This window comes from Megascapheus bottae, chromosome 26 (genome assembly GCF_031878675.1).
Source record: "Megascapheus bottae isolate mThoBot1 chromosome 26, mThoBot2.hap1, whole genome shotgun sequence".
Lineage (NCBI taxonomy): Eukaryota > Metazoa > Chordata > Mammalia > Rodentia > Geomyidae > Megascapheus > Megascapheus bottae.
Window position 1 is genome coordinate 18,626,049 of NC_143534.1, and position 19,582 is coordinate 18,645,630.

Here is a 19,582-nt window from a genome sequence, read left to right on the forward strand (position 1 = left end):
AGACACGCAATACCTTCAGGCCCTATAGATGTCAAACCATGCAAAGTCTATCTGACTTTTGGAGAAAGACTACTGACTTTTGGGAAGACTCAAGGCCTTTGTAAAGCACAGCCCCAATTTCTTTTCCACCAAAGGGCTATACCAGACTTTAGAAGATCTAAGCACCAATGTGAAATGGTGTCTCTCCTCCACCTTCCATTAAAGTAAATATTTCATAAAAGCACTTAGATTGTTAAAGTATTTCCATCCTCCACTTCTGCCCCATCTTTGTTCCTCCTCCTTCCCCTCCCACGATAGCTGAAGTTTGAGAGACACTAAGTCCTTGAGAGCTATTATCAAAATATTGAAACAACTTGACCATTAAGGCCTTAGCTCTAATGATTTCAATAGATTAGTTGGCCTTCACTTAGCAGAACATGAAGAGAGCTGGCACAGACCCATTATAGAAGGGTGAGAGAAAAGCTGAAAAGTCTAGAAGCTTGTGATCCTATAAGCTTCTGGGCCAGCTTCTACAATGCAAGTTCCTCTGGATGATGATAAGAACCAGGAGGAAAACTATCAAGGAAAGCAAGAGTTTCCAGAGCAAACAGGTAGTTCATAATGCCAGATACTGCAAACAAGAATCATAGATTCCAGGAAATGACAGGTTTTGCAATGCATTGTCCACTCAGAGAGCAGTGTCAGGAAAACTGGAAGAAGAGATGGAGCAAGATTAGAGCTGGTGTTAAGGAGGAGGTGACAAATAGAGGTAGTGAGCAGAGTAGTTGAGTAGGAGGAACTGAGGTGAGAGAGAGGTAAACAAAAGCCTTCATTTATCTTGTTTTGGGAGATGAGTATTTTTTGTGTAGCTAAAATGGTGAACATTCCAAAACATGTGTATATGATAAGGTAGGGGTGACCAGGGTGGGATAACATCAAGGGCATGGGAGGAAGAATAAACTTCCCTCTGAGAAACAGGTGCTTATTCTTGATGTCAAAATGCATGATAGTAGAGATCTTTATAGGAAGGCAATTTAAAGCTAGGCTGACAAATGATAAAGAATGTGACTGACAGCTAGAATCAATACTCTACACTATCATATTCCCTCAACATCTGTCTCATTCTTCTCTTGATCCCTGGTAGCACTCAATTTCCTCAGTCTGGGGGATAAACAAGGCTTCCATTGACTAGATGCATACAATCTTAACAGCTACAGTCAAGAGAAAGTCTTAGAGCAGAGGGTCTCAGTTGTCCATCTTAAGCCTTTAGCTGCCCAATTAAGTCAATAAAATGTCACTAGATAAGGCGTCCTTTATAAGCACATGTCAGTCCTTGTGGACACACAGATGGAATGGAAGGAGGGTGTTACGGTGTGGATATGAAATGGTGTCCTGAAAGGCTCATGTGTTAAAGGTTCAGTTGCCAGTTGATGGACTTTGGGGCCTTGAGAGTTTTGATCCATCAGTAGATTAATACCTTGATGTAGTAATAAGTCTGATGATATTATTGAGAGGAGAGGCCTAGTTAGAGGAAGTAGATCACTGAAGACATGTCTGGGAAAGAGAACATGTTCCTGGCCTCTTCCTGGATACTGTATCTCTGTTTCCTGGCTGCAGTGAGGTGGACAGGTCTCTTCCATCATGCATATATGTATGATACTCTACTTTATTACAGGCCCAGAAAGACTGCAGCCCCTCATTCATGGGCCAATGCCTCTAAACTCATGAACTAAAACAAATGTTTGCTTCTTCACTTGTTTTTGTCAGGTGTTCTGTCGTAGACACAGGAAGCTATCTAGCACAGAAGAGTAGTTTATATTCAGAGAATTGGGCAACATAATTATTGCTGCCTAATGACAGATTATTTGGAAGTGTGAAAGAGTTGAGAAGGCTTGGGAAACTGATGTCTCGGGTTGGTTTTTATTTTGTTTTTGTTATATTCTGATCAAGATAGGGAAGGTAGGTGGGGATTTGGGATATGGAAAATTTCAGACTCTACTATATGAGATGAGATGAGAAGACCAACAGAATTGAGTGAGCAACATTGAGAACCATCTGAGGGTAGAAAGTACTTACTTGACAAACAATAGTAATTTCTATTATGATCTTGTATTCTGGACACAGCAAGAATCAAAATAAGGTGGGGTACTGATGGCTCAGGCCCATAATCCTAGCTACTCAGGAGGTTGAGATCTGAGGATCACAGTTCAAAGCCAGCCTGGTCACAAAAGTCCATGAGACTTTTATCTCTGATTAATCAGCTATGAGGCCAGAAGTAGAGCTATGACTCAAATGGTAGAACACCAGCCTTGAGCAAAAAAGCTGAGGGGCATCACCCAGGCCCTGAGTTCAAGCCTCAGTATTGGCTCACACAAGAATCAAAAGTGTCTATAGACATGGCTCAGGTACTGGGGTAAAAGCACTGAGGCATGCAAGATCTATCTCCACAGGAGACTGTGGATCTGTGAACTCAGGGAAGAGGGCTGTGGAAGCCACCAGCTGCATCTCAGTGATGCCCTGCACATTGATGGATGGACAGGATGGACAGGATGGACACATACTGGTTTGATCAGGAAAAACCTATACTGTTATTAGTTGGTGCAAGATCCCAATTTGGATGCTGAATCATGTAATCAGGCCAGGTCTGAAATGAGTGAGGAGAATGGTCTCCTCCAGCTGTGTTACAGTCCCCAGATAAACATGGATGAGAAAGAGTAAACCTGGCTCTCCACTTGCTTCCCTTCTACAAGTTTAACTAAGGGAAGCAGAGACTCTTAGGAGTACCTAATGTCTGCAGACTTGTATCTAAATGGGAAAGATCAGAGGTAGAAACCAAGTGACCTAGCCTGGCCTAGCTTGTTGGCTCTTGGCAAGGAATGTCCATACAAGCTTGAGGAAGGAGGCAGGGCTCCATTCCTTGTAGGCAGCAGACATGGAAATATTGCCTGTACCCAAACTGGATTACCCCAGGTGATCTGATACACCCCGAGTGTTTTAGGGCAGGAAGTCACAGAAACCACATGCAATTCAGCTTTTCTTGGCAGAAAAAAGACAAAAGCCATGCTTAATCGTATTTGCATTCTTTACAATGGAGATCATGTATGTCTTGTCCCAGGCAGATTCTCAATAGCACTCATGTGATCACAGGGGTGCCCTTCCAGAACATACCAGGCTCTCCTGTCTCTGATGTGCACAGGTTGGTGGCCTTGAACCTGGTTTACAGACCTCACAGTGCTACAGTACACCACAAGATTGGAATGGTAAGAAGACCAGCAGGCGCTGAGGTGGAAATTTTCTTGATCCCAGCTGGTGATCAGCTTGTACCCTAAAGGAGAAGGATTATTAACCAGGAGAATTTTATCCTAGTCAGAATGTGACTACAGATGTGGGCTTATTGGGTGAAACAGCTAATCCTTTCTGCATTTAGCTCTCTTATGAAATGCGATGCCTGGAGGTTGTCAAAGTACTATTTCCGCATGGGCCGCTTCTGGGCCCAGCCCTCCTCTCCCGGGCTGAGTGGGTGGACGTCTGGGGACTGTCTGGACTCCTTCCGATTGGATGAGCTGGCTTCTCATTTAATTGAAGATGGAGAAAGGAAGGGAAGCGCCCAGCTCGTGTGTGTGTGTGTGTGTGTGTGTGTGTGTGTGTGTGTGTGCGCGCGCGCACGCATGCTCTCAGGGAAAAGGGAGAGGGTGTAGTTGAAGGAAGTGTCTGTTGTTGCACTGGGCGAGTGCACTTGGAGATATAGTTTGATGTCCATTGCAACTCTAAAACCCAAAGACTTGAGGGACTAGGAGCAGCCGGAGGCAGAGAGAAGTGCACCGCGAGGTACACGTGTCTCAGAGCTGAGCCAACCAGGGATTTGCAGGCAGGCAAGGGTGGGAGGCTCCAAAGCTGGGAGACTCCATTAATCAGAGCCTGCTGCGGATGGAGCGGAGATGAAAGGGTTCCCAGGCCTGTCCCTGAAGTGTTTGGAGCTTCTCCCTTGGCAGCCACCCTGGGGCGGGTACTAGCGAGCCAGCGCCCACTGAGGGCATCTGCCAAGGCAGGGGGCGGAGCCCTCCAGGGGTGGAGAAGTGGGCGGGGCCCAGGGCGAGGGGGCGGGGCATGGGCCAAGGGGTGGACCCGTGACCAGGATTCTGGAAAAGGGGGCGGGGCCGGGACCAGGGGGCGGGGCCGGGGCCCAGCAGGTCTGAGCCCACGCGGTGCCTTCCTTCTGGAGCATGCGTGTTGCCGTGCGCCCCCCCAGGTCCCTGCCGTTGGCGACCTGGGTCCCCAGGCTAGGCTTCCTGTTGGGCCTGGTCGCCTCCCACCTGTCTCCCGGCGGTCTGCGGGGGTGCAGGGCGGGGCCAGGCGGGGCGCCAAAGCCTTGGGTCCCTCAACCCTGAACTGTCACTGTGGGCTCAGGGATCCACATTGCGCGCCCCATTCCAGCTCCATTCCAGAATATTCGGTTCCAGAAATACCCCGCGGGTTCTTGGAAGACCTCAAAAGGAAGAGGAGAATGTTTGATGTCGCCATTCAAACGCACGCGAAGCAGACCCCCCAACCCTCCTCCCGCCGCCTCCAGCGCTCCCCTGGAGGCCCCCCTCACATCGCCATGGCAACCAGTGCTTCCCGTGGGAATCCCGGACTCGCCACCGCCTGGTGGGGTGAGGGGCGGGGTCTGCGGGATGGGGGCGGGGTCTGCGGCGATCGAGGCCACGCCCTCCCGCCGTGCGTCCCGGGAGTCCTCGGGCGTCCTCGGGAGTCCGCGGGCCGCAGAGTCAGGGCTGGTTGCTGCGTCCCTTGAGCTATACCTTCACTTGTGGCTTTTTGCTGGTTAATTGGAGGTAAAAGTCTCACGGAATTACCCTACTCCTGAGACCTCAGCCGCTCAGGTAGCTGGGATTACAGACATGAGCCACCAGTCATTCCATCCAGGAGAATCATTTTTGTGACCTTTCTTCCAGAGTCTGCTTGTGCATCTGCACACATATGGACATAGGTGTTTCCACACAGGTAGATCATGGCGCACATTATATTTTTCATCTGCGTTTTCACTTAATTTGCCACAGAGAGATGTAGAAAATTTGTATGATTATTTCTAATGGCAACATAAACTGTACAGTGATCTGTTGACCAATTTGCTGCTGAAAATTTAAGTTCCTTCTCAGATTTTACTCTTCTCTACATGGTGATACAGATCCTATACATAAAGATTTTGCACCCATTTAGTTTCCAACGGTAAACTTCTAGAAGGAGAATTACTGGACCAAAGGACAATGGCATTTAACATTTTGATGCACCTTGCTTTCTTTTTTTGGTCAGTCATGGGGCTTAAACTCTGGACCTGGGAACTGTCCCTGAGCTCTTCAGCTCAAGGCTATCACTCTACCACTTGAACCACAGCACCACTTCCAGTTTTCTGGTGGTTACCTGGAGATGAGTCTCCCAGTTTCATGCTCAGGCTGGCTTTGAGCTGCAGTCCTCAGATCTCAGCCTCCTGAGTAGTTAGGATTACAGGCGTGAGCCATTAACACCCAGCTCTTCCCTTCCCTTCGCTCCCCTTCCCTTCGCTCCCCTTCCCTTCGCTCCTCTCCGCTCCCCTCTCCTCCCCTCCCATTCCTTTCCCTTGGCTTGAACTCAGGGCTTAGGCATTGTCCTTGAGCTTTCTCAAGGCTAGCACTCTATCTACCATTTGATCCACAGCAACACTTCTGGCTTTTTCTGTGTACGTGGTAGCAAGGAATCAAATCCAGGGCTTTGTGCCTTTGTGCATGCTAGGCAAATGCTCTACACTCCCAGCCTTGATGCACTTTTCTATACTCTGGGTCTATGGATTTTTTTTTTTTTAAGAAGCAAGTGACTTTATATTTTTCATCCATATCGTGAGTTATAGGCATCTTTTATTGAGAGATATACACGGTAACTTTTATAGAATCCTCCTCCAAAAAAAAAATCAGAATAAGAGTTGAGGTCCAAGTAGGAGCAATTTTGAAAGCATTCTGAGTAAGTCAGCAAGGACAGCATTCACACATGTTACTATTTCATTCACAAATGAGGCAAGTGGACCTCCGCCATGGAGGGGACTCTGAGAAGGCACACAGCACCCTTCTCATCTGTCACCATTTAGTGTCTGCAGGACACTGACCCTTGGAATCTTCTGCCAGTCCCCATGCTTATTTTGACAACGTCTCCAGGTATTCTCTGAAGTAGGTCAAGGGAATATGGCTGGAGCCCTTCCAGCCCCAGCTTCAAATGAATTATGACTCCTTCCCCACACCTCTGCCAAAGGGGTGAGGTGAATTCAGGACAAAATTGCATAATGGGTTAAGATTTTCATCTGTCCCTCTCTACCTACCCTCCCTGTGCCCAGAGCATCTCGGGGCCAACTCTAGGTGCTCAGGATCTCAGGTGCAGCAGAGATAGAGTTGATTCTTCTCAAGAATTTGGAGGGTTAGGATCAACATCTGCTGTCTGTCCTTCTAGGCACATTTTCAGACAGGTACCAGAGGAGAGGTTGATTCTTAATGGAAGGGATCAATGACAAAGCTGATATTATAGCTTCTGTGGCAGAAAAATGGTGTTTGACAGAGAAATCCTGCTTGGTTTTTTTCTGGCCACCAGTAGAGATGAGACAACAAATACAGACATGCACCACGAAGAAAAAGACCAGTGCCTTAGTTCTTTCCCAAGAATGATATTCAGAGACGTGAAGTTTAGAAAAGGAAGCAGGAAGGGGCGGGGAGTTTGGCCTAGTGGTTAAAGTGCTTGCCTAGCATGCATGAAGACCCGGGTTCGATTCCTCGGTACCACATGCATAGAAAAAACCGGAAGTGGTGCTGAGGCTCAAGTGGTAGAGCTCTAGCCTTGAGAAAGTCCAAGGACAGTGCTCAGACCCTGAGCTCAAGCCCAGGACTGGCAAAAAAAAAAAAAAAAAAGAAAAGGAAGCAGGAAAAGGAAGTGCTGAATTTGTTGCTGGCAGAAACGGAAAAGAAGTGAGCTGCTGAAGCAAATAAAGAAAGATGAGCAGTTAAGAAAAGAAGAACTGAGTAAAAGAAGAAGCAGAAAATGGAACCGGGTGTGGTTGCTTATCCCTTAATCCAGGTACCCAGTTGGAGGTCAGAGGATTGCCAGTCAGGGGCCAGCCTGGGGCAGAGTTAGTCCCTATCTAAGAACCAAGCTGAAAGCAAAAGGACTGGGGGTTGTTTAGATAAGAGAGTGTTTGCTTGCTTGCTTACTAAATGCAAAACCCTAATTCAATGTCTAGTACTAAAAAAAAAAAAAGAAAGAAAAAGAAAAGAAACACTAGAATTTGTTTGACTTTGGACTTAGTGAGGCACTTCAATAAGGGACTTCTAGCCACAGCCATCTCTTCTTTCTAACTTATCTTTGCCCTCCTCCACTCCAGTCATTTCCTCTCTGTGTTAGTAAGGGCCCTGCCTAATGGACCTGAGCCCGGTTTAGCTGCACACACTTCTGAGCATCCAAGTCTCTTTCCAGACATTGCCTAGGTGGCTGGCTGGGATCTTCTTAAGGAGTTCAGAATCTACCCAACCCAGAAGTTGGCAGAAGTTGGGATGGGAGGAATAGAGAGGAAGACATTTATTCTTTTGGCCTGTGTGTGCTTTCTTGAGTCATCTACATATTTGAAAACAAGTGCCTCCTATGAAGATAGAAGGATAGGCTTTGCTTGATTTTACTTCCTTGTCAAGCCACTTGCAGTGATCACCAGACACTGGTTGGATTGATTGTGTAGGAATTTATCCACCAGTACCATTTGGAGACAGGAAAGATGAGGCCTCATGGAGATCTTCAATTCTACTGACACAGCCCTCTCCCGCCGTCTAACTCTACAAATAACCATCTGCTTACCAGATCTAGTGGCTGCTTCTCAGTTCTTTCTTACTGTCTTGTTCGTATCTGGCCCTGGGTCCAGCTCCACCATCTTGAAACTTAATCTGCTCTTGGCCTTCGTAACATCTCACACTGAATTTTTTTTTTCTTTTTGGCCCAATGAGCTGTCTCCTTTTGTCTCCTAAACATAGTTCTCCCCTAAGACCCTGTCCTTCAGAGCAGCATGAGGTAGTGGAAAGAATGCAGGTTTTGGAGCCAGAGCAACTGTGTTTGATTCTGTGCTGCATCATTTATTAGCTGGATGACCTGGGTGAGCTTCAGTTTTCTCCATTGTAAAACCCAGATTGTCAGGAAGGCTGAAGATATTGTAAGTTAAGGGCCTGGCATGAGGTAATTACTAAATGCGTGGCCGTTATAGGTGTCCCTGTGTGTGTCTGCCAAATATTATACAACCGCCCGCTGACTCCCTGCTCACCTCTGAGTGGAGTGTTGCCAGCTCTGCTTCTCCATCTCAACTTCTCTCCTACATCTGGTCCTTGTCTGCACATATCTGCTAAGTGTTTCTGCGTTTGATGTCCTGCCACGACCCCAGAAGTGGCCTGCACACCAACCTTGTCATCCTCCACTCTCCAAAGCTTCCCCTGCCAGCATTTCTACACTGCTATTTCCCAGATGCTCCAGCTTGAAAAGCTTAAGAGAGTCTCCAATTCAAACATCTTCTATGCTATTTGGAAATAATGATGGTTATTGGTAGAATGCCTCTGCTTGCCTTTCTGACTTAACCCAACAGTACTTTCTAGTAGGCTAAACATACATAGAAGGCCTAGAGGGTCAAGGTAACTGGCTTGAGGAGAGTCAGAAGCAGAGCACAACTCTGGTTTAACTTGCAACCAGCTCTCATTTCTTGAAGGTTCTCTCCCATGGAATGATTCCCTGAAATTCCTAATATGGCACGATGATGACAGCTGGCTGTCTTTAGAACATTCTGTCAAATGATTTTTCATGTCTGCCTTTGGCTCCCAGTCTTTTCTCACCTTCTTTTTCACAGATGATCTTCTTGAAAGACTAGTAGATTCTTTCTAGCTTGCCTTTCCCTTTCTTCTTCAGTTCTTTCGGCAATCTGGATTCCACTCTCTTCTTGGAGTGGATCCCACTTAGGATGAGATGGCAGGGGCACTGAGTGGCCTCCCAACACATATGTCCTTTCCTTACCATGCCCTTTATCTTTCTCTGCATCTTCCTCCTCTTGCCATGTTGCCCTCCTGTCAGTCATGTAGGCCATTGACCAAGTGCTAAAAATTCTCAGGTTTTCTATGCCAGTGTTTCTTTTTCAAATTACATGTTCTTCTTGGTTATCTCATTTATTCCTATCATTTCAGTTACCACCAATACCCTGGTAAGGAATTCATTTTCACTTTCTCTCTCCTCCTCTGTCCTTTTTTCTCTCTCTCCCTATCTTCCTCTCTCCAGACAGTTCTCCTTAGCTTAGAATCTGTGCAACGCACGAGCATGAACTGGATGTAGTATTCAACCTGGTTTTGTCACTTACTGGCAGAGTGACTGTACTGGCTGACTTGAGCGTGTCAGTGTGAGCAGAACACAGGGTAGCCAGCTATTGTTCTGGGTGTGTCTGTGAGGATGCTTCTGGATGAGTTTGAAATCTATCACCAAGCATGGAAAATATTGTACTAGCAATGGGTAAGGGGCCATTCCTAAGTTGTATCTTCAGAATTCTTTCTCAAGAGTCTGAAGCTGTGTGTTGGTTGCTCATGCTTTGTAATCCTAATTACTCCGGAGGTTGAGATCTAGGGGTTTCACTCCAAACCTGGAGTTCAAGCTCCAATACTGGCACCTAAATAAATAAATAAATAAATAAATGACAGAGGATATGTGTGACTCACTGAAGGAGTGCTTTCATGAGAGTGGAGGGAACAAACAACTGCTCAACAGGGAGGTGACCTCAGCTGGAGTACAGATACAGCCTGATCCCTGCTCTCTTAGGCACGTCGCAGAATTGGCTCCACCTTCATATGAAGGAGGCCATCTTCAGTAGCATCCTGTCAACTGGTTACTAGCTGCAAGTTTCTGGATGAAGGCTGTGGAGGTGACCTCTTGTTCGAAGCAGCTCCTGGCTCCGAGTTGGCTGAGAGTGATGCTTTGGCTGTTGGCAGATGGAGTTCTGGCCTGTAAACTGATCTGGGCAGGGCACCAATGGCTCCTAAGATTATTTCAGCAAATGGCTTCTCAGTTCTCTGGAGGTTTAAGTTAGAAACCTGAGAATCATTTTTTCCTCACCTTCTGTTTCTCCAACCAGAGAGGCTCTAAAACCTGTATTCAAGCTAATCATTCTATTTACCTTCTCCTCAAGTTCACTTTCCCAGTTGATATCGCCATCTTCTATTTTCTGTATTACAGCAACAAATCCAAACTAACCTCCAAAGCAACCAGTGATCTTTCTAAAATCCCCATTTTTTTCAGTCACTTTCTTTATTAGTCCTTCAGCAGTTCATATGAGAATTTCAAACTGTTTTACCTGGCTTAGAAGATTCTGCTGGTTGAGTGCCAGTGGCTCATGCATGTCATTCAGGCTATTCAGGAGTCTGACACTTAGAAGATCACAGTTTGGAGCCAGCCCAGAGAGAAAAGCCCCTGAGCATATTTCTAATCAAGGAGCAAAATGTTGGACTGGAGGTGTGGTTCAAGTTGTAGAGAGCTAGCAGTGAGTAAGAAAGTGGAGTGAGAGCCCTGGTACCAGCACCACGCTGGAAGTTTTGTGTCATATTTCCACCACAGAAATATCATCTCCTTCCCCCCCCACGCACACATTAAAACTTACACACACACACACACACACACACACACACACACACACACACACTTTAAAAGCTTAGAAGCTGACTTAGTCAACTTTTAGCAACTTTAGGAAAATGACCACTGGTTTGCAAAAGAAAGAAATAAAATTAAGCAACTACTGTAAAAAGAAAAGCTATCTTGGGATTGGAAGGGGCCACAGGGCTCAAATCTATAATCCTAGCTACTCAGGAGTCTGAGATCTGGAAGACTGAGGTTCGAAACCAGTCCAGGCAAAAATGTCTAAGAGACTTAATCTCCCGTTAACCAGCACAAGGCCAGACTGGAGGTGTGCTGGAGTAAGCAAACATAGCAACTGTGTATGGAGGTTTTACTTATCCTGGCCCAATCTGCCCTCCGCCTCTCAGTGGTGGTTTCGGTCTTGAGTAGGCAGCATCTCAGTTCCCAATTATACCATTCAGCTGGAGGAAGCTGCACAGCCATGTCTGGAAATTATTGTGCACATCTGTCGCATACTGGTTGGGGATTACCTGAAGGACTGATGTCAACAGGCAAGAGTCTCTGTTCCACATAACTTCAGGACACAAGCGGGAAAATCAGCAGGTGTTGCTTATAAAAACTACACAGCAACTATAACCTCAGAGATGTCTTAAACAGAAGATTCTGAGGGGAGACATACATTAGACTACGACCCAGAGACGATGCTGAGGTCTGACCCAAAGGAAACTAGAACTTTTGGAAAGAGTCATATATACAGGGAGATTTCGAGACTCATACATACTCTGAGTGTATATACCCAGACAAGAATTGGAAAAGATCCTATGAAAACCATAATGTTTCATTGTGGACCCAACCCTAGGCCCAGAGAAAGCCTGTGTGGTGACCAGTACAGAGCTAACCTGAAAAGTCTGGGAGATGGGGTATCCTCTTTTGATTTCTTTTTTCTTTCCTTTTTGGGTTTCTGCTTGTTTGTTTGCTCACTTGGCTTAGCTTTTGACATTCTCGGAAATCATTATTAAAACATTATCTAAATACAAGCTAAGGAGTGGAAACTTCAGCTTAGGAGAAGACACAGTCTTTGTAAAAATTGATGAGTTTCTAAACGAATGTTACATTACCTTAAGGATTTTAAAAAAAGGAAGAATAAGAAAGGAGAATGTGTGCATGTATGCATTCCGGTACTAGGGACTGAATTTAGGGCTTGTGTGCTGTTCCTTAGTTTTTTTCATTTAAGTCTGGTACTCTGTCACTTAGGCCACAGCCTACTTCTGTTTTTTTTTTTTTTTTGGTGGTTAATTGGATATAAGAGGGTAACAGGGTTTTCTGCCTAGGATGGCTTTGAACTATGATCCTGAGATCTTAGGCTCTTGAGTGGTTAGAATTGTGGGTATGAGCCACTGTGCATGATTGAGTTATTGCATTATAATAATCACTTTTTGACAACAAAATCTCAAAGCATGTGAGGAAGCAGGAATATAGGATTCATTCAAATGAACCATTCTAATGAGCATCCTTGAGAGAATCACTAGGCAAAGACTTTAAAACTCAACTCTGGCATCACTACTACACTGTTGGTGGGAGTGCAAACTCATTCAACCACTATGGAAAGCAATATGGCAGTTCCTCAAAAGACTAAACATAGAACTCCCCTATGACCCAGCAATTCCACTACTTGGCATTTACCCAACTATCCAGAAACAAGGACATACTAAATCCACTAGCACAACGATGTTCATTGCAGCACTATTTACCATAGCAAAGATATGGAACCAACCCAGATGCCCCTCAGTTGATGAGTGGATCAACAAGATGTGGAATTTATACACAATGGAATTCTATGCTGCTGTCAGAAAGAACGACATCGCCCCATTTGTAAGGAAATGGAAAAACTTAGAAAAAAATCATATTAAGCCAGACTCAAAGGAACATAGGCTCAATGGTTTCCCCTCATTTGTTGTAATCAGTAGAAACCTTGGGCTGTCCTAGCAGAGATTTATAATAGAACAAAACCTAGATACATAAGGCCATATAGGATGATGCTAAATAAAAGGACCTCCAGGATATAGAAACAAAAGCCATATAATGAATGATTGTTGTCCTTAATGTACTATGTTATCTCTCATCTCTTTTGCTGTCCCTTGGTTATCTCATATTGTTACAGTATTTTTACCTTGTTATCTGATATATTGTATATATACTTATTTGGTTATTTGAAATTGGATAGGGAAGGGAGGAAGACAAGATGAGGGACAGGGGTGGGGGAGGGAAATGGGGACCAAGATATGAGAAAGGGTATCAATGTTTGTGAAGTAATACACCTTCTATCTGGCGAATATAACGTAACCCTTCTATTCATTACAACCCTTCTATATGAAAAAAACTCAACTCTGGTGTGGAAAAGAAAAGTAGAGCAGTCAAGGAGTAGCTGCAGACCTTGTTCAGGCCTCTTGTAGTCTGGACAGAACCTGTGCAGACCGAGTGATCTGCTCAGGCTCAGGGCTGGTCGTTGGCTGGGGCTTTTCCTTGGCCTCACATACCCCTGAGGCCACCAGAACTCCCCCATTGTGGTTGAGGTTGGAACTGAAAGTAGATTAACTCTTAGGTCTGGATAGGTCTGGCTATGTGCCCCTTGGTAAGACTGGCAATTCTGGGCATCACATTTCTCCCTTTCCCCTTCCTTCCCATTCTTCTCTCCACTTCTCTACTCCCAGTGCTCCCAGCACCCCTCCAGGATGTCAAGTTCCTGACTTGCCCCATTCCTCTGGGGGTGTAGCATCAGATCTGAGTCTTTGATGAGGAGAAAGAAATCCAATTTGGCTGTTTCTTAGAGCAAATGAAAATTATGGGCTTCAGAAATACAGGATTTCAAACAAGGTCAATAATATTCCTTTTGTTCTATTATAAAAGTTTAGATGGGCTAGGAGTTTGGCCTAGTGGTAGAGTCTTGCCTAGCATGCACAAAGACCCGGGTTCGATTCCTTGGTACCACATACTTAGAAAAAGCCAGAAGTGGTGCTGAGGCTCAAGTGGTAGAGCTCTAGACTTGATAAAGTCCAAGGACAGTGCTCAGGCCCTGAGCTCAAGCCCAGGACTGGCAAAAAAAAAAAAAAGTTTAGATGAAGGTGCTCTGGGTGGTAAGATAGCTCCAGTGGTCATCTCCAGCTGTGGCTTTCTAGACTATCTACTCAGCTTGACCTGAGGGCCCAGTTCTGAACCACATGGCCTAGCTGTAATTAGCTCAGCCCTATGACTTTGTCTCCAGAGCAGGACGACGGAAGCAGGAAGGAGAAGCAGGAATCTGCATTTTTAAGGATCCTATTCCAGATGTGGTTCATATTCCTTCTGTCACATGCCAAGGTCAGTAGTGTCTCTTGGTCACAAAGCAAGTGAAGAAATGTGGCCATAAACCCTGCTAAGTATGGAGTGCTCTATTGCATGAAAGGGAACAAACAGTAAAAAGAATAGCATAAGCTTGTGTCTCACTTTTTCCTATAAATGCTTCTACAATATTGCTTTGTAATTTCAAAAAGCTTGCTTACAATGTATCAAGGAACACAAAGGTGTATAAAGAAAAACTGACCTCCCAGCAATTAATATTAACAGTAAGATTTCTTATCTTTCATTCCTCTCTGGAGAGTCACAAAATTTTCTTCTCTGGCTGCTCTTATTGTGACTCACGTGTGTGTGTGTGTGTGTGTGTGTGTGTGTGTGTGTGTGTGTGTGTGTGTGTGTGTATACAGCTCCATTTCTGACTTTTTGGCCCAGGATGGCTTCAAACCACATCCTCAGATCTCAGTTCCTCAGCAGCTAGGATCATAGGAGTGAGCCAGAGGCTCCAGCTTAATTATGTCTTTAAAGAATGAAAATTTTCCATTTATGATATTTTCTTTTTGTTTACAACATATATATTGATAGATACTTCTGTGACTACCACACTCTATTTTCTCCTGTCCCCCAACTGCATTACCTTACTTTTGGGAAGGACACTGATTTGGGGGGAGGCAAACTTTCACAAAATTAAGGGCAGTGAAATACCTAGCAGATGACACAATTTGAGCACAACTTACAATACCACTGGATTAACTAAAAGATTTTCTTTCTATATAAACTGAGCTATGTAATGCATATAGAAATGTGAACTTGTTGCTTTTCACATCTTTTGATTAAAAATTAATTACTTTTGGACCAGGCTTGCTCCATATTATGTGTTAACAAATCCTTGAACAAGGGCATTTAAAATGTATGTACAAGCCAGGAGCTGGTGACTCATGCCTGTAACTAGATACTCAGGAGGCTGAGATCTGAGATCCCAGTTTGAAGCCAATTCCAACAGGAAACTCTGTGAGACTCATGTTTTCAATTAAATACCAAAAAATAAAAGATACCTGAAGTAGAGCTCTGACTCAAGAAGTATAGTGCTAGCCTTGAGCAAAAAAACCAAACAACCCCCCTGAAAATGCAATGTCAACTCCCAGGCCCTGAGTTCAAGACCCAGGAGCACACACACACACACACACACACACACACACACACACACACACAGAAATGTGTGTACAACTTGTGAATGTCAGTAGCATTGGAATCAGACTCTTTGCTGTTGGAAGGAGCAGAAGATAAGGAAAGGAGGGGCAGGGAAACAGCAAAAGTTCCAGGAAGGCTTGGCTTTTACAGAGTAGGAGCCTCCACCTTCTGCTCCCAGCTAGGCAAACAGTGAGGTCATGTCCCCCAATACTGCCACACAGGCCACCCCTGATCTAGTGGGTGTTATCTGGGTGAGGAGAAGGGGGTGCATTCCCTGGAGGGAGGAATTTATGGGGCCAAGGTAGGGAAGAGGGCCCTGGGGGGAGGGTCCCAGCTCCCCTAGCAGATAGAGCTCAGGGCTGCAGTTGCACTAGGGTGCTAGCTGTCTCTTTCATAGATCCCTGAATGTTCAACAACTTATTGTTCCGATGACAAGCCTGAGGCTCTGTGGGTCTTTAAAAGGGAAAGTCAAGAGGTCCCTCCAGTATTAGGACAGCAAGTTTAGGGGACCTGGCTCTGGATGGGAGGTAGAGAAGCAGCATCTCCCTTCTGCTGCTTCTCTTCCTCCTGAGGTCTTCTCAGCTGTCCAGATGTGCAGGAAGTCTAGACCTAGTGACAGACAGCAGCCATCTCACACCCTGGGAGGGCTGGGAGGGGGCTGGCTTTTCCTCTCTTCTTCTCCTCGGATCCAGCTAGTTCACACTAGAAATGGAGAGGCAGAGTCCCAAGGCCAAGAGTGATCAGGTGGAGAAGCTAGTCTCCATGTGAGAACAGATTGTCCCAGACCCCAGCGGCAACTTCACCGTCAAGGGCACTGCCTTTTCTTTGTGGGAGGCCCAGGAGGTGCTCCTTCTCTCCCATACTCCTCTCACTCCCCAGGGAAAAGAATGACCTTGGTGAAGGCAGAAAGCAGGCTACTTCTCCGGTGGGGGCCTCCTGTTTGGATAGGCAGAAGGTACTTACTGCCTGTGGCCACATCCCCTTCCGAATTCACTTCCTGCCTTCTGGATTCCTGGAATCTTTGCCCTCAAAATTTCCACCTCCTGGAAAGTTGTCACCTCCCCCACCCCCACCCCAACCCTCTCCCACAATCATGTTTGAGACATATGTCAACAAAGCCGACCATTGTCCAATCAGCAAGAGAAGAGGATCCACACAGTTGAGGAGAAGACAATTACTTCCCCTCTCGCATTCCCCACATGCATTCCATGACTTGGCAAATAATTGCTGCATAGATATATCGAATTTATTATTATTATTCAATGACCAATTCTACTGCTGCTATCTTCACTCAAGCCTGTGGTCACTCTGAAGTTCCCCTATCTACCCTGCTAAGCCGGAACCCCACACAGAGCCCCCGTGTTTCACCTTTTTATTAGCAAATGGCTTTCCCTGTGTGGAGACAGGCGTTGCTGTCCATTCCCCTTATGTAACTTACACATATAGATGGCTGTTGTTTTTCTCATACTTGGCCAAGTACTGACCTGGCTTTCAAGGTGAAGACAGAGGCCAAAATAGTCTGGAATCTTTGCCCAGCAACTCAGTGAGCCGATGCCGCTAAGGATATTTCTCAGTTTGGGAAAGGAGGGAAAGAGACCATTTAGGCAATACCTCTGCAAGGCCTGCCACAGAGAATGAGCTAGACAAATATTACTACAAAGAAACTACAAAGAGATCAGAGGTTAACAGACAAGCCCAAGCCAGGGGTGACTCGTCAAGATCACAGCACTGTTTACTTGTTTATTTGCAGCCCTGGCGATGGAAACCAGGGCCTTGAACATGCCAAGCAGACGCTATACCACTGAGCTACGTTCCCATTCTCTATATAGAGTAAGAGATTTTCAGTACAAAAAAGGGGCTGCTGTGGCACCTCTTTAGTCCCCAGGCTTTTAGGGACACAGCCTTTAGCTGAACATTTGCTTCATGACTTCTCAGGACTAGGCCACCCCTGGAGAAGGGAGCAGAGGTTATACCAGGTGACAGTGAAGAAAAAAGACCCCATGTGCTGTGAGGCAGTCCTGGGAGCCCAGGACCCTTGCAGGCTCCCTGGGGCTCTTTATTTCTGTCCTGACTGCTTTGCTTTGGTGATTTAAAGCCACAAACCATAGCAACGGTTGCCAAGATAAACAAACAGCATTGCATGTCTGGATCACAGCTCACCTCCTTTGGGGATGGCCAAAAGAGACCCATGTTGGCCTAGATTTGGGGTGCAGATGGAGGTAGGGAGCCTTGAAGGATTTTAGATTATTTTACACCAATGAGAGGAGCAAGGCCATTTGTTATCTGTAATTACATTGAGCTAATTTCATTTGGTGACACAGAGCCAGAGAATCAGGGTTCTCAAATGAAAAAAAAAAAAAAAAGCCCATGTTATTATCTTATCCCAATCTGTGTAAATGTCATCACGGTGCAGCTGGAATGGGAAGAAAGGACATTTTTGAGCTGTTCCTGGTTCCCTAAATGGATTGCATCTGATCCTTGAGCATTAAAGTCAGTCTAATGCCAAGGCCTCCAAGAGCTGATGTAGATGAAATGTTACATTCCTCAGACAGACAGGAAAAGGCTTTTTCCCCCTGGATAAATCTAAGAACTAAAAGTAGGGTGGCTGAGGGCTGAGGGGTGCATGAACCTTCTGGGATGTCTGTACACAAATTAGCTACAAACATTCATCTTTCTAGGTTTGCCCCAAGGGGAAATGACAGACAGAAATGGTGAAAAACCCCAGGTAACCAAGTTTCCCTTTTAGTCATTTGTCCTGGAGTGGTTCTATGCTATGAAAATCTTCAGCCCTCATGACTGGGGAGGGGGAAAAAATCAGTGAACCCCAAAAAATGACCTTACAATTCCTTTTAAGATAAGGATTTGAGACACAAACCAAACCCAGACATTCATTATGAGAGGTCAAAATCTGAACAAATGCAGTCTAGTCTTTCAAAGAGTTATGAGGAAAACCCCTCCACTTCCTACCCCTGGCAAAAACAACAGGACAGTCTTCCAGAACTTTCTGGACCTTTTTAGACCTTTCTCAATATTCTGGATAGGTGTCCATAACTTCACTCTCTTGTTTGAGTTTATCCTCAGCCTTGACCCTTGCGAGAGGCTTCTTTTTCACCTTAAACAGCTAGCTGCCTTTGATCCTAAGAGAACAGCTCTTGGCAATACTGAGGTACCTCCACAAACAGCCATGTTTGCCTCAGTTGGGCTCCTTGGAAGATGAGCTGGTGGCTGGAGCTCTGTCCCTCTATGACAGCTGAACTGTCTTTAGTGCCTGTCTTTCTTGATCTCTTTTCCCTCTGGCTCTCCACAGCCAGGAAAATCCTCTTAGTGCTGGGAATTTGAGGAGATTCCCTTTGTGATTGTCTTGTCATGAGAGATGCTCAAAGCAGAGTTGCCTCTTGTGTTTCTGTACAAGTACAGAATAGCCTTCTTAAGGCCCCAGCAGCCTTGCAATCCTCTGTGACAATGGCCAGATGCACCCTTCTGGTTTCTTGGATGACTGCCTTGCTGTCCTGGAGTAAGATTCAGAGCTGAGGAGTGACAGGGACCAGCTTCTCAAGGAGCTTAGACCTAAGGGCAGGAGGTAATATTTTTATGATGGGCTTTAATTCCTCCATGGGCAGCCCATGGGAACTTCCTTATCACAGCCATGTGCTTATGTCATTGAGAAAACGATGTACCTGCCTCTTTCCTCCCCAGTGCTGGCCTCGTCCCGGCCCCAACTTCTCTCTGCCACCTAGCTCTTAGCTCTTCCGTCTTGACTTCACAGAAATACACGTTAGGATTGAAGAGGATCTCAGAGAGTACTTTATCTTTTGGTCATGCAGCACAACTGTTTTCACATACATTTCCTCTTTTTCATCACCAAGATCCCAGACAAGGATGGCTGGAGAGCTTGCGTGACTTGGTGGAGGTCATGTGACTCCACTCCATGAAGGTTCAAACTCAAGAGCCCCTTCATCCTATCCTGACTTTCCCTAGGCTAGCTCTAGCCTTCTGTCCCAGGAGAGCATCATGAGCCAAGTAATACCTAGCTGGTTTTGGCCATCCAGTGTCTGAGCCCAGGGGCCATAATGTGTCCTCACCTTCAGTGGTTTGCATGGGTGTTGGGTTGTTAGCAGCAGTAGTGGCTGGTTCTCCTGAGTTATCTATCCTGGCTGGAGAATCTTTTTTTCTTTTTTGGGCCAGTACTGGTATTTGGGCACCAGGTCTTAGCTTTTTCATTCAGGGATAGCACTCGACCACTTCAGACACAGCTTCATTTCTGGCCTTTTGCTGGTTCATTGGAGATAAGAATCTCATAGACTTTCCTGCCATGGCTGGCTTTGAATTAGGATCCTCAGATCTCAGCCTCTTGAGTAGTTTGTATTACAGGTATGAACCACCATCACCCCACTGGCTGGAGAACCTTGATGCCTTTGCTTCATTGCCCTAT